General features: G+C 41.4%; 1 pseudogene; it reads right to left on the bottom strand.

Moving 5' to 3' along the window:
- Positions 1–15,081, bottom strand: part of LOC127662438 (kelch-like protein 29) — a 145,137-nt pseudogene that overhangs the window by 119,118 nt on the left and 10,938 nt on the right.

Here is a 15,081-nt window from a genome sequence, read left to right as displayed (position 1 = left end):
AATTCCCAATGCGCTCTGAGTCCTCGTGGTGGCGTAGTGACTCGCCTCAATCCGGGTGGCGGAGGACGAATCTCAGTTGCCTCCGCGTCGGAGACCGTCAATCCGCGCATCTTATCACGTGACTCGTTGAGTGCGTTACCGAGACGTAGCGCGTGTGGAGGCTTCACGCTATGCTCCGCGGCATCCACGCACAACTCACCACACGCCCCACCGAGAGCGAGAACTGCATTATAGTGACCACAAGGAGGTTACCCCATGTGACTCTACCCTCCCTAGCAACCGGGTCAATTTGGTTGCTTAGGAGACCTGACTGGCTACCCAAGTCTTTTCTTTTAAACTCCATTGTCAAATGTTTTTGCACTGTTGCAAGACTTTCCATTTTGCTATGAATAATCTTTTCTTTAAAGTTCAAATACGATGAAGAGCCTTTTCATTACGAACGTATTTATTTCACTGGATAATCCCCCAAAATATACATTCCCACATGCTCATTTAATTTATAAGGCATTCTGTTCATTGCACTTCCAGCCAAAGTTGCTCTATCGTGATATATACCATTAGCATGACATAATACGCCCCATACTATATGATTGTATTGATACCGCCCACCACTAACAGCCAATCAATCAACAGCAAAATAGCAGCGCAATCAACCGCACAGACAAGAAGAGTCTCCTTCACAGACGCTTCAACAGCACGGCGTAATTGCTCCGACTCACAGACCTCATTTAAAGAGCACGACACATTCACTGCTGCACACTTAAGAGATAAAACCAGATGGATAAACCAGGGGCAGTCATTTAAAAACAATGTGCACTGCCACTTTGAGTGCTCGTATACTTATAAAACATATGATTGCAAATGATTGAATTTGCTCAAGATGTCCTTTGCTCAGTGTATGGAGAAGTGAATAATGCATAGGGAGACTGTAAAACGCAGCTTAATATAGAGTGTACAATAATTAAACAAACGTTATAAGCTATTCAGTTGCTATGAAACATTAGACAGGCAATACATGTTCAATCTAAGACACATGCATTGAAGTAAATACCATACTGATAATTTCATGCATGCACTAGCTGAGAAAACAAGCGTGCAACAGTGAGTGAAGATGCACAATTACTGTATGTGACATGGAATTAAATCACTTGGAATTCCACAATGTATGCGAGAAAGGTACAGTGCTGCTTTCAGTCATTTTTAACTCCGTCTATAGACTTCAGAACCAGTCTGATCGTTTCTGCTAGGAGCACGGCTATAAACAGACCTGAAAAGAAATCCTGTCGGTGGTGCTTCATTTGTTTCTCTTACACAAGACTCTAATAAGGCGGAATATGTAAATCGTCAATGTGGGATAAAAAAAAAAAAATACAAAATCAACAAAGATGCACAAATGGCTTTGATGTAATGAACTGAGCTTGGTTTAAATGTATACAGCACCGAGTGTGGCCTTCTGAAACTGTGCATTGAAAACATGCTAACAGTATCATTAAATATGTTCTCCTATTGCTCGATACTTCCTTGTGAAACTTCCTGTCTCCTGTTGGAGTTCTAAAAGTTGCCTAATGATCTACAAGCAACATTTCAGATCTACCAAGTAAATGAAGATAAAAGAAAATTTAATTACACTTTGCCGCAACTCACAAACAAATGAGATACAAACGTCGACAAAGCAACTGATATAATGTTAAAAAAACATTTTGGACTGATGTTTTGATATCATCTCAAGCTTGCTTGATTATCTCATATTATATTATATTATATTATATTATATTATATATATATATATATACACACACACACACACACACACACACACACACAGTATACAAATACAGTACATATATAACTTAGTTTTTTTTCTCCCCAATTAGGAATGACCAATTCCCAATGCGCACTAACAAGAACCACATTACAGCGAACACGAGGAGGTTACACGATGTGACTCTACCCTCCCTAGCAACCGGGCCAATTTGGTTGCTTAGGAGACCTGGCTGGAGTCACTCAGCATGCCCTGGATTCAAACTCGCGACTCCTGATAGTCAGGTGTGACTGGCGTGGTGGTGGCGTAGTGGGCTAAAGCACATAACTGGTAATCAGAAGGTTGCTGGTTCGATCCCCACAGCCACCACCATTGTGTCCTTGAGCAAGGCACTTAACTCCAGGTTGCTCCGGGGGGGATTGTCCCTGTAATAAGTGCACTGTAAGTCGCTTTGGATAAAAGTGTCTGCCAAATGCATAAATGTAAATGTAGTCAGCGTCTTTACTCGCTGAGCTACCCAGGCCCCCGGGTGATTGTTTCATTTTTTATTAAATAATTTGTTATATTGCGTAAAACTGTATCTTTAAATACGTGTTGTCATATGAATGACAAGTGTAATGACTAAATGAAATTTCACATACCTTTAAATACAAAAAACAATTCTTGCTTCATTTCGAGTCAGATTTGACTGACAGTAATGTCTTTGCTTTGATCATAATTTAGTAACCACTAAGATTCAGTGAGCTTGTTAAGTTAGAGATTCATCAGAATGATTCAAACCAATAACTTGTGAGTTGGTTAGAATGATTCATTCCAAAGAACGAGTTCACAAGAGTCAACTGGAACGGTTCACTCACAGAACCAGTTCACGAGAGTCAACTGGAACGGTTCACTCACAGAACCAGTTCACGAGAGTCAACTGGAACGGTTCACTCACAGAACCAGTTCACGAGAGTCAACTGGAACGGTTCACTCACAGAACCAGTTCACGAGAGTCAACTGGAACGGTTCACTCACAGAACCAGTTCACGAGAGTCAACTGGAACGGTTCACTCACAGAACCAGTTCACGAGAGTCAACTGGAACGGTTCACTCACAGAACCAGTTCACGAGAGTCAACTGGAACGGTTCACTCACAGAACCAGTTCACGAGAGTCAACTGGAACGGTTCACTCACAGAACCAGTTCACGAGAGTCAACTGGAACGGTTCACTCACAGAACCAGTTCACGAGAGTCAACTGGAACGGTTCACTCACAGAACCAGTTCACGAGAGTCAACTGGAACGGTTCACTCACAGAACCAGTTCACGAGAGTCAACTGGAACGGTTCACTCACAGAACCAGTTCACGAGAGTCAACTGGAACGGTTCACTCACAGAACCAGTTCACGAGAGTCAACTGGAACGGTTCACTCACAGAACCAGTTCACGAGAGTCAACTGGAACGGTTCACTCACAGAACCAGTTCACGAGAGTCAACTGGAACGGTTCACTCACAGAACCAGTTCACGAGAGTCAACTGGAACGGTTCACTCACAGAACCAGTTCACGAGAGTCAACTGGAACGGTTCACTCACAGAACCAGTTCACGAGAGTCAACTGGAACGGTTCACTCACAGAACCAGTTCACGAGAGTCAACTGGAACGGTTCACTCACAGAACCAGTTCACGAGAGTCAACTGGAACGGTTCACTCACAGAACCAGTTCACGAGAGTCAACTGGAACGGTTCACTCACAGAACCAGTTCACGAGAGTCAACTGGAACGGTTCACTCACAGAACCAGTTCACGAGAGTCAACTGGAACGGTTCACTCACAGAACCAGTTCACGAGAGTCAACTGGAACGGTTCACTCACAGAACCAGTTCACGAGAGTCAACTGGAACGGTTCACTCACAGAACCAGTTCACGAGAGTCAACTGGAACGGTTCACTCACAGAACCAGTTCATGAGAGTCAACTGGAACGGTTCAATCACAGAACCAGTTCATGAGAGTCATTTGGAATGGTTCACTCACAGAACCAGTTCATGAGAGTCATTTGGAATGGTTCACTCACAGAACCAGTTCATGAGAGTCATTTGGAATGGTTCACTCACAGAACCAGTTCATGAGAGTCATTTGGAATGGTTCACTCACAGAACCAGTTCATGAGAGTCATTTGGAATGGTTCACTCACAGAACCAGTTCATGAGAGTCATTTGGAATGGTTCACTCACAGAACCAGTTCATGAGTCAATTGGAATGGTTCACTCACAGAACCAGTTCATAAGAGTTATTTGTTTGTAAATTGGACTATATTATTTAAGTGTTGTTTGTTTTCAATTGCAGCCAGCAAACATAATGCAATAGAAGGATGTTGGTTTTGCTGTACATTTATAACATTTTATTCAATTCAGACTGCAAGCTTATAACTGTGTGTGTGTGTGAGAGAGAGAGAGAGAGAGAGAGAGAGAGAGAGAGAGAGAGAGAGAGAGAGAGAGAGAAATGGGACACAGTCACAAGTGCTTTAGTAACCACTAAGTTTCAAAAAGGCACTATATAAGTGCTGACCATTTACCATTTATATGTGACATTTTTAAAGAGACCAAATCATTGGTGGTGTTTCTTAAGAACATTCTTACTGTTGCTATTCTGACTACTTAATGTTAGTGATTTGATTTCGAACAAACCTCTAAACCGAAGTATTACATTGACATTTATTAGTTTGGCAGATGCTTCTGTCCAAAGCTCCGTCCAGTGCATTCAAAGAATCCATTATGCATGTTCCCTGGGAGTCAAAAGACATGACATTACAAGCTACATGTATTAAAGTTAAATGATTAAATAAAACTAAACTTTGTCACAGGACTCGTCCCGCTCACACTGTAAGTTATAAGAATCACAAGTTTTAGCTGGCGGACCACAAATGTCCCAGAATGTCAAAAAAGTGTCCCAAATTAAAAATGCAGGGACATGAATTGATTTGTGTTGTATTTGTAACATCTGACATATTTCCTGTATTAAATGGTAATAAAGTGATGAAATGGCACACAGTAATATGTTATTAGGGATGCACCGATACCACTAGTTTCAACTTGCATCTGGACTTTAAAGGATTCAGATCTCTTTTTTGTAAGACATCAGCTCACTTTTCATTCACAGTTATTTTTTGGAACCCATTCAACTTAAATATTGTTATAAATTGCAAACAAATACTAATATATTATAATAGTAACATATCTCAATCGTGCACCTTTAACTTTTAAACCCTCACGCTTTTATTTTGACATTCGGAACTCTCCAGGACGTCCTGTATGTGTCTGTTTGTGGGCAAGTTCACAGTAGTTTAATTCACTTCTTAAAATGCTCCTCCGGTGCCGTTCTAAAAGCATATTATAAGTGAACCGAACTATTGAGCATCTACATCTGAGATGTTGTTCGTGAGTAGCGCTCAAATATTACTAAAGGGTTAAAAGGTTAAAAATAGCCGCGCATGTGTGTGTGTAAACAGAGCAGCGCCATTCACAAACATGCTGGCGCTGCACATATTATATATTTACTTATTAAACAGTATTTTGTGATTCACAGAGCTATCGCACGTCTTCAAGTGGCTTTGAATAAAATGCACGAGTCATATGAACTACTTTAATGGGGTTTTAATGGTTAATTATGGCATTTTTGGACGAACACACAGTATCGGATTTGGATCGGGCTTGTCGGACCGATACCCGATCCGTCTAATAGCTTCAGTATCGGAGCCGATACCGATCCAAGTATCAGATCGGTGCATCCCTAATTGTTATGATAAGAAAAGACATCCTCACGCTCCCAAAAAATATTTTTGTCTATTTTTAAGATTTAAGCATTTCAATCGTATAACAACATTCAATCAAACTGAATTGTGTCATTTTTAACTAAATTTAATTAATAAAATCGTATTATTTTAATAAAGATTACTCCATTCAATTTGATGGAATTTAGTATTAAAAAAAAAAATATATATATATATATATATGCATAAATAAATAAATGGTGTGCATAAAGGTAAAGAATGCCCCTATAATCAAATCCAGAGGGCACATTTTTATTTAAATTAATGCAAAACTTACATTTCTGACACTGGTTCCCGAAATGTTTAAACACCTGAGCATGTTTCCTCATAAATGTGCATTTTTTTATTTTATTATTATTTTTTTTACTGGAGTAGAATTCATATAAAAAGGTAAAATCACAAATAAAATGTTTAATTATATTGCAAATCCCTCAGCAAACGTTTTGACAAAAACAACAACAATGTGAACTACGGCAGCACTCCGACGTTAGCCAATCGAAACGGACGTCATGACCACATGGTCTTAAAGGTACAGTAGCAATGTGGTAATTAATGCAGGTCAGCGAGAGGGTGGAAAATGGGAAAATTTATTAAAACTAAATAAATAACTGTTTTTATTGCAAATATCTTTGGCTAACTTTATGAATAAAGTTACATGTAGGCTAATCTCAACTGGATTCATTTCTCATTCCTCCCTTAAAAACAGCACATTACATTTGCCAACTGCTCACACTAACTAGAACAAACCAGTTCCACTCCAGTCCATCAAAAAGTGAACACACAAAGCCGGTATCTCACACAATGCGTGCCAAAACTAATCAAATGGAAATGCTTTTCTTATCCGCCTTTTCTTTAATCTCGTTTTTAGACCACAGGGCACAGAAATCATTGAAAAATGTGTCAAGAAGACACATAAAAACACACACAGAACACATGGTTTGGAGATTAGATGCTCTGAAATGCGATCAGAGTTGTGTGACAGACTTATGATGCCTCCAGTAATGGGAAAACAAGCAGGAAATGTATTCATCAGGGTTAAGCCTCTTTGCTAAAACACAGCGGCTGCTTTTTCACGCTGTCGAGTGCCTCATCAGTTAGGGCGTATCGTTCAGGCAAGCGGAGTTCATCTGCGGTGGGCGACAGTCCTCTCCCGTCTTCAGTTATGCTTCTCTAGTAATGCATGAACGCCACCTGACCGCAGACAGAAACTACTAGCAGTCTCCCAGTAGACCACAGAGACATTCATAGTGCACTTGGATTGACCTCGGATCCCATTGTGCTTCAAACATTCCCTCTGAGCATCTCGGGATGAGACTTCTGCATGTGTCATATCAATTATGCCCATCTGTTATGTTTGCGTTTCACTCTGCACCGTGTTTCTGTGTTCTAAATTAAACAGACTGTTCATGCAAAAAAAAAAAAAATTGTAAAAAAAAAATCATTATTTACTCACCCTCGTGTCATTCCAAATCTGCATGATTTTCTGTCATGCATTGACGAGATTACCGCACCATAAATTCACCACAAATATATCATAAAAGTAGCCTGTACAACTAATGTACTTTATTCCAAGTCTTCTGAATTCATACGAAAGCTTTGTGTTCGAATCTGACTGAAATTTAAGTCATTATTCACTGATAATCTTGCCTTCCTAGCCACGGTCCATTTTGTACCTAGATGTGATGTCATTTTAAGGACAGAGCCGTTTAAAGATTCTTATTTGCGCTCCATATCCAAAACAACAGCATTCAGGTTTGGAACCGCATTATGGTGATTAAATAATGACAGAATTGTTATGTTTGACTGAACTATACCTTGAAGCACCGTCTTTCACACTTCTACACACGGACGGCGAGTCTCACATTAACATAAACGCCTCTAAATCTCGATTTGCATTTATATCCATCTCCATGCTGTCTCCTCTAGACATTTTATCAAATTAATTCTTATTTTAATCAACCGAGCCACCAATCTGTTCTGTGTTAGAACGGCGAAGGGTGAAATTAGTGCGTTCGCAAAGATTTGCACATTCTTCGCACGGCCCACAAACCATTCCTTGAAGCAAAGAAACGGGGAGAAAATAAATGAAATGTTTACTCTTCCAAAATGATGTACATGTGGCTAATCATTTGTGATTTGGATGCTGCATAATACATTTCAGTGCTGGTAATAACAAACTCTTCTAGTGCATAAGATGTGGGAGAGAGAAAGCTGCATTATGGATCAGCTTGGTGTGAATGCACTCTACTAAATATTTCAAAACCCCGTTTTCATCCACTAAAAAAAAACTAACAATTTTATGGCAAACTCAGCGATGCAAAAATGCAAATCATACATTTATAGAAATGCAAACATGATAGTCTGAGTGAGTGAGTGAGTAGTTTTGTGTGTGTGTGTGTGTGTGTGTGTGTGTGTGTGTGTGTGTGTGTGTGAGTGAGTGAGGTTGTGTGTGTGAGTGAGGTTGTGTATATGAGTGGTTGTGTGTTTGTGTGTGTGTGTGTGTGTGTGTGTGTGTGTGTGTGTATGAGAGTGGTTTTGTGTGTGTGTGTGAGAGTGGTTGTGTGTGTGTGTGTGTGTGTGTGAGAGAGTGGTTGTGTGTGTGTTTGTGTGTGTGTGTGTGGTTGTGTGTGTGTGTGTGTGTGTGTATGAGAGTGGTTGTGTGTGTGTGTGTGTGTGTGTGTGTGTGTGTGTGTGTGTGTGTGTGTGTGTATGAGAGTGGTTGTGTGTGTGTGTGTGTATGAGAGTGGTTGTGTGTGTGTGTGTGTGTGTGTATATGAGAGTGGTTGTGTGTGTGTGTGTGTGTGTGTGTGAGAGTGAGTGTGTGTGTATATGAGTGGTTGTGTGTGTGTGTGTTTGTGTGTGTGTGTGTGAGAGTGGTTGTGTGTGTGTGTGTGTGTGTGTGTGTGTGTGTGTGTGTGTGTGTGTGTGTGTGTGTGTGTGTGTGTGTGTGTGTGTGTGTGTGTGTGTGAGAGTGGTTGTGTGTGTGTGTGAGAGTGAGTGTGTGTGTGTGTGTGTGTGTGTGTGTGAGAGTGTGTGTGTGTGTGTGTGAGAGTGGTTGTGTGTGTGTGTGTGTGTGTGTGTGTGTGTGTGTGTGTGTGTGCGTGCGTGCGTGTGTGCGTGCGTGTGTGCATGCGCGTGTGGTTGTGTGTGTGCGTGCATATGTGTGTCGTCAGCCCACTGACCACCAACTCATCAGACGAGGAAGATGATGCTGCACACAGACAGTCGTCTACAGTAAGTTATGCCTGCTTAAAACATCACTGGTACAATATTTGCTCCCGTCATTAAAGCAAAAGGGGATATACAGTGTGAGTAAAGTTGAATCAAATAATGTACATTTTATACATATTGTTATGCGTATAATATCATTTGTAATTAAAAAACGCTTCATTATTTTTTCATTAGTTCTGTGTCACTTTTCATTCTGTTGTGACTAACTTCATTGTCTCTGACAAACAATAAACACGTAGTTTTAATCCAATATCATATAATAAAAGATGAAATGTCACTCATTATTAGCAACTTAAATTCACACATTTCTTATATACCGCCAGTTCACTGAGCGTAACATTACACCACCGTCCCGAGTTACACTGCAAGAGTTTTAATGCGCTGAAAAATGCCAGAAACATTTATTCAAACTGAACTCAGACAACAGCAGTTTTACAAACATGCAATGCAGAGATACGCACCACTGTTTAAAACAAAATATTAAAATATCTTACAACAATCATCGGACTGCAGAAGGATACAGTGCTGTTTAAGATCTCTCTTTATGACCACACAAACGTCTAATCGCTGAGCGTGCACCTGGCAACCAGATCTGCAGGAGAACGATGCCAGTAGACCAGCTGCCCTGCCACAGGCATTCAACCCCATGAGATGTAACGAGAAACAACAGGATGGGACTGTCTCACCGCCCTGCAGTCAAACCACCACAACACATGCATTTACTGCCGACATGGGCACAGTGTTGTTACATGCACACCAATGTGCTGATAAGGACCTAAAATCAGCTTATTCATAAAATCAGACAATGCAAGGAAACCACATTTACATGAGATTAGAAATCATCAGGTTATTCATGCTTTTGACGTCAGATATGTAAACAGTCATGCTCACAACACTTGCACACGTTGGATGAGGCAGTAAGAACACCCGGGCCAGGCTAAGTTTCCTAATAAGATTCACCTATGACACTCTTCCAAACCCTGGAAATTTGTCTCTGTGGTATGGCAAAGATGAGAGTTGTCCCCGAGAACAAATCTGCAACACATGTTGGGCTGGGTGCAAGACCGTCTTGGCAACAGGGCTGGACTGGGAAGAGAAATTGGCCCGGGATTTTACATAGCAACTGGCCCAAATGTTGTTGAGCAGGGGTTGTGTTGGGGTGTTGGTGGTTGAGTCAAAAGTTGTTGGGGGGGTGCCGTCTTGTGGTTCGTCCTGCATAACGCGGCGGCTCATTTTAGCTTATCGCAGCCCATTTGGCCAGTTTTGCGGCTGATCCAATGGCCCACTCGGTTCTCCCATTGGCCAGTCCGCCCCTGATCGGCCCCAAAGTGTGTCGGCCCACCAGGAAAATGCCCGGGTATGCCAGATTACCAGTCCAGCCCTGCTTGGCACAAGGACGGTACAGGTGGCGGCATAATCAGGTTCTGTGAAAGCTGGCAGAGATCCTTGAGGTGTGTAGAATAAAGGCCAACAAAGGCCATCATGCTCCTCAGAGGAAGTACATTTAGTTTGTTAAAAAGAGGGTGGAAAGGGTAATCCTGGCATATGGAAGTAATTGGTCGTGATTGGTGAATGATGGTTGGTGGGGGGCATGTTGAATGGAGCCCAGAGCAAAACGAGACTCAACCACCGGAAAGGGAGCGGGTTAAATAGACTGGGAAAACTGTCCAGCGGTGTTCCAAATCACTCATCAGCCCAGCATTCACCTGGGTGACTGTGACCAATAGTGTCGTAACAATGCAAGAATGAAAAGCAAACGATAGGATCCGACCCCAGGAGATGTTCCGGGATTAATGGGGTGAAAAAATCCATGATAGGTGACTCCCGGCTGATGACCCTTAGCTAGACAATTGAAGGCACCAGCAGGTTTACACATCTACCTGTGCATCTGAGACATAATGTATTATGAAAATTGCTAAATCACACACACACACACACACACACACACACACACACACACACACACACACACACACACACACACACACACACACACACGCAAACGTGTGTTTACTAAGACTGGGCATCATTTTGAATATTACATTGATTTTAATTAGCTTTTTATTCTGCCATTTCATTCCCTAAAGCATGTGTTATTATAGTTTGCGATACTTTCTTGTGTATATTTTACTTCTTGCATTAAACGTTTTGAATCTGCTTGGCTACTTTAAGCGATTTCCAGATTAATTGTAGTCTTCAACTAAATTATGAACAGTAACTAGTTTCTTTCTTCTTGATTGAGAATGGTTCACTCGTATGAAACATTTATTGAGAACTTAAAACCATGTTTACTCAAATTAGTTCATATTTTGTTGTTGTAATATTGAAATTGGTATGAAATTGGAGAATAGTCAAATTGCTTTGATAGGTAAACAAAATGGACAATATAACTGAAATAAACCCAAATTAATCATAATTTAAGTAAATCGAGAGTTTGTAAATCAGAATTTAATCTTATCATGGAAAACATCGATACCCAGACCTACAATGCCAAAAATTGATGTTTGACCAAAATGTTTTTTTTTCAACCCTTTTAAGAACACATAAATATTAAGATAGAAAACAAATATCGTCAAAATCATTAAAATACCGATATATGTTTTAATCTCCATTGTTCAGCCTTAGTGTTTACTATGAACATTATTGACATTTTATTTTGGTATTAATTAGATGCACATATTTAATATTTGGTATGAAACAGACGCCTCACATGTCCTCCGCTGACAGCTTCATTGAATTCTACCCGCTCAACACCAGTTTCATGTACAACAGTAAAGAGAAGACTCAGGGGCCTTCTGGGAAGAACTGCAAAGAAAAAGCCACTTTTGAAACAGAAAAACAGAAAGAAAAGGTTTGAGTGGGCAAAGAAGCACAGACATTGGATAACAGATATTTGGAAAAGAGTGTTACGGATCTTCACCCCATTGAGCTTTTGTGGGATCAGCTAGACTGTAAGGTGCGTGAGAAGTGCCCGACAAGACAGTCACATCTATGGCAAGTGCTACAGGAAGTGTGGGGTGAAAGGTCAAGTGCTACAGGAAGTGTGGGGTGAAAGGTCAAGTGCTACAGGAAGTGTGGGGTGAAAGGTCAAGTGCTACAGGAAGTCTGGGGTGAAAGGTCAAGTGCTACAGGAAGTGTGGGGTGAAAGGTCAAGTGCTACAGGAAGTGTGGGGTGAAAGGTCAAGTGCTACAGGAAGTGTGGGGTGAAAGGTCAAGTGCTACAGGAAGTGTGGGGTGAAAGCTCAAGTGCTATAGGAAGTGTGGGGTGAAAGGTCAAGTGCTATAGGAAGTGTGGGGTGAAAGGTCAAGTGCTACAGGAAGTGTGGGGTGAAAGGTCACCGGAGTATCTGGACAAACTGACCGCGAGAATAACAAGGATCTGCAAAGCTGTCATTGCTGCACGTGGAGGATTTTTTGATGAAAACTCTTTAAATGAGTTTAAGAAGTTCTTAAAAAAAAAAATTCTAATTGTTATAGTAATTTTTCATGTTATTAATGTCCTGACTATACAGTGTGATCAGTTGAATGCCACTTTCGAATCAAAGTACCAATTTCTTTCCATAAGAGCAAAATCGGAACATTATTCCAAACTTTTGGCCGCCAATGTGTGTGTGTATAATATATACACACACACACACACACACACACACACACACACACACACACACACACACACACACACACACACACACACAGTTAATGTTGTGTCTTTGTTTTCCAGTAAAAAAATATATAAACATTCTTAAAACAAGATAAAATTACATGAGATGCAAAATGACAAGACATGTTGTCTTGTTTTCAAAGAAATCTAGATAAATGTAGGCATGCTTGTGCTTATAATTAGAAATAAATGTTTTGCCAATGGGGTAAGAAATAAAAACTCCTCTGGAAAACACGCAACGTCTATTTTTGCACAACGTCTCAAGCCTTGTTTAAACGTTCTCCTGGCACTGCATCGCATCTTGACCAATGGGACTGAAGCAGTGCACACGACCACGCAAAAACTTACAAAAACTGGCATGTGCATGAACGGAGCATTGCGAAGGACTGGTGACCACTGTGATGATGCCACTTTGTGCTTGAAAGCCCTTGCGAAAAAGCGGCTGCGTCGAGTATAAACCAAGCTTTATCCAAATTTCGAGAGAGCGCTTATTCTTAGTGCAATTTTCGTGCAGGCGCAATTGGCCGTGTGTGGGAGTGTTTTAAAACCATGTCTTATCAGAGCACAAAGTTTAAACTCATCTAGAGTTCATGGTTTATTTTTCAGTTAAGTCACTGCAAAAGGGGCCAATAGAAGGAGATGGAGAGGGTAACATGTTTAAATTAGTTTTTTTAGACCACTTTGTTATCTTGATGTTTCTGTGTTTCAACAAATTAATGTAATTTTTCAAAATGAAAATCGACCGGTAGAAGTGAAGTGCATGACGATACAATCACTGTTAATACTAGCCATGATTTGTGTGTCAGTAAATGAAAATGATTCACAATCCTCCAAAATCTGATGAGAATCAAATTTTTTATGAGCATAAAAGAAGCGTGTCACCATCATAGAAATATGCCTGACATTCAACAAGGACGCAGTTAATGCACAAAAGAATGTAATTTTCAACTCTTGAATTCATTGCAAACAGTTCATTTAAACAACCAACATCTTATGAATGTGCAGTATTTGTTTATAGCGCTGGTGCTTGAGGGAATGGACTATATAATATATGGTAAACGGTCTGCACTTAAAATAGTGCTTTTTTTTTAACCTTAGAGGTTCCCAAAGCGTCCCAATCACCCATTCACACTCACAAACATTCACACTCATACACCAATGATGGTAGAGCTGCCATGCCAGGCGCTAGCCTGCCATTGGGCGCAATTTGGGGTTCAGTGTCTTGCCCAAGGACACTTCGGCACGGAGTCGTGTGGGCCCGGAATCGAACCTCCAACCCTGCGATTAGCAGCCGACCCGCTCTACCACCTGAGCCACAGCCGCCCCATCAATAATAGGATGTTTAATTAAGTTGCACTTGGCCTAGCTTATTTGCCGTTGCGTGCTCAATTTTGCCAAACCCACATCCGCATAGACTTACCGAATACTTTCACAAAAATACCAAACGTCATGGCCATGCCCACTGACTTTGCGCTGCACTTAACGCTAGTGCTCTTAAAGTATTACATTTACATTACATTTATGCATTTGGCAGACGCTTTTATCCAAAGTGACTTACAGTGCACTTATTACAGGGACAATCCCCCCGGAGCAACCTGGAGTTAAGTGCCTTGCTCAAGGGCCCAGCAGTGGCATCTTGGTGGTGCTGGGGCTTGAACCCCCAACCTTCTGGTCAGTAACCCTGTGCCTCAACCACTGAGCCACCACTGCCCCACGTTAAAGTAGGGTATATATATAGCGCTTTTTTAACCTTAACGATATTCAAAGCGCATCACAGCCCATTCACACAAAGACAAAGATCCCCCATTTAGCCTTAACAGACTGTAGGGGCAAGCTGTTAGCGAGCACCTATGAAGGCCGGAATAGTACACGAGGGGGTGGGTGGCCAGCACCACGCCCGACTGCCTTTGTCTCCTCAGTGGCGATGTTTACACACTGCACCAGGTACTCATTTTAGGCTGAGTCAACCTAGGTGAGTCCGGGACCAGTTCAGATAATCGTCACAGGTGTTGGCCATGAGCGGGAATCGAACTCAGGCTGCCAGGTTCGTAGCGCAGTGCGCTAACCGCTACACTACCGCTCCCCTGAACTTGGGGTTTCACCCTGCGATTAGTGGCCAACCCGCTCTACCACCTGAGCGACAGCCGCCTTAGATATTTTTACCGGTTGTTAGCAAAAGCTTTTAAAAATGGCTTATATCTGGCACAGGTCTGACTCTGAACAGGTAATGCTCTTAAACATGGTAGTGTGCTGTACGTCATGTGGTTGTGAACGTGTTAAATGTGTGCGAGTGCAGTGCACTGCCAATGAACTGGACTCATAAACTCCCTGCGCACTGACTGCACTCTGTCCCCGGCACGAGTCAAGACCGCTAACCATCCATGAAGTAACAGTGATTCCTAATGAAATATTTAAAACGTTTTGGAAAGTGTTCTCTCTGTTTAAGTGCTCGTAAGTGCTCTCTCTCTTTGATACTGTGGAATAGAAGATCCTTTTCTAAAACTGCTTACATTGAATGACAGATTGTGTGTAGCCAGAGTTGTAATCTGGGGGTGTTCAACCAGTAAAAGTGTTCCAGATGTAACAGACTATAGTGTATGCATATACATATACAC

This window comes from Xyrauchen texanus, chromosome 22 (genome assembly GCF_025860055.1).
Source record: "Xyrauchen texanus isolate HMW12.3.18 chromosome 22, RBS_HiC_50CHRs, whole genome shotgun sequence".
NCBI classification, from domain to species: domain Eukaryota; kingdom Metazoa; phylum Chordata; class Actinopteri; order Cypriniformes; family Catostomidae; genus Xyrauchen; species Xyrauchen texanus.
This window is presented reverse-complemented; position numbering and strand designations above follow the sequence as displayed.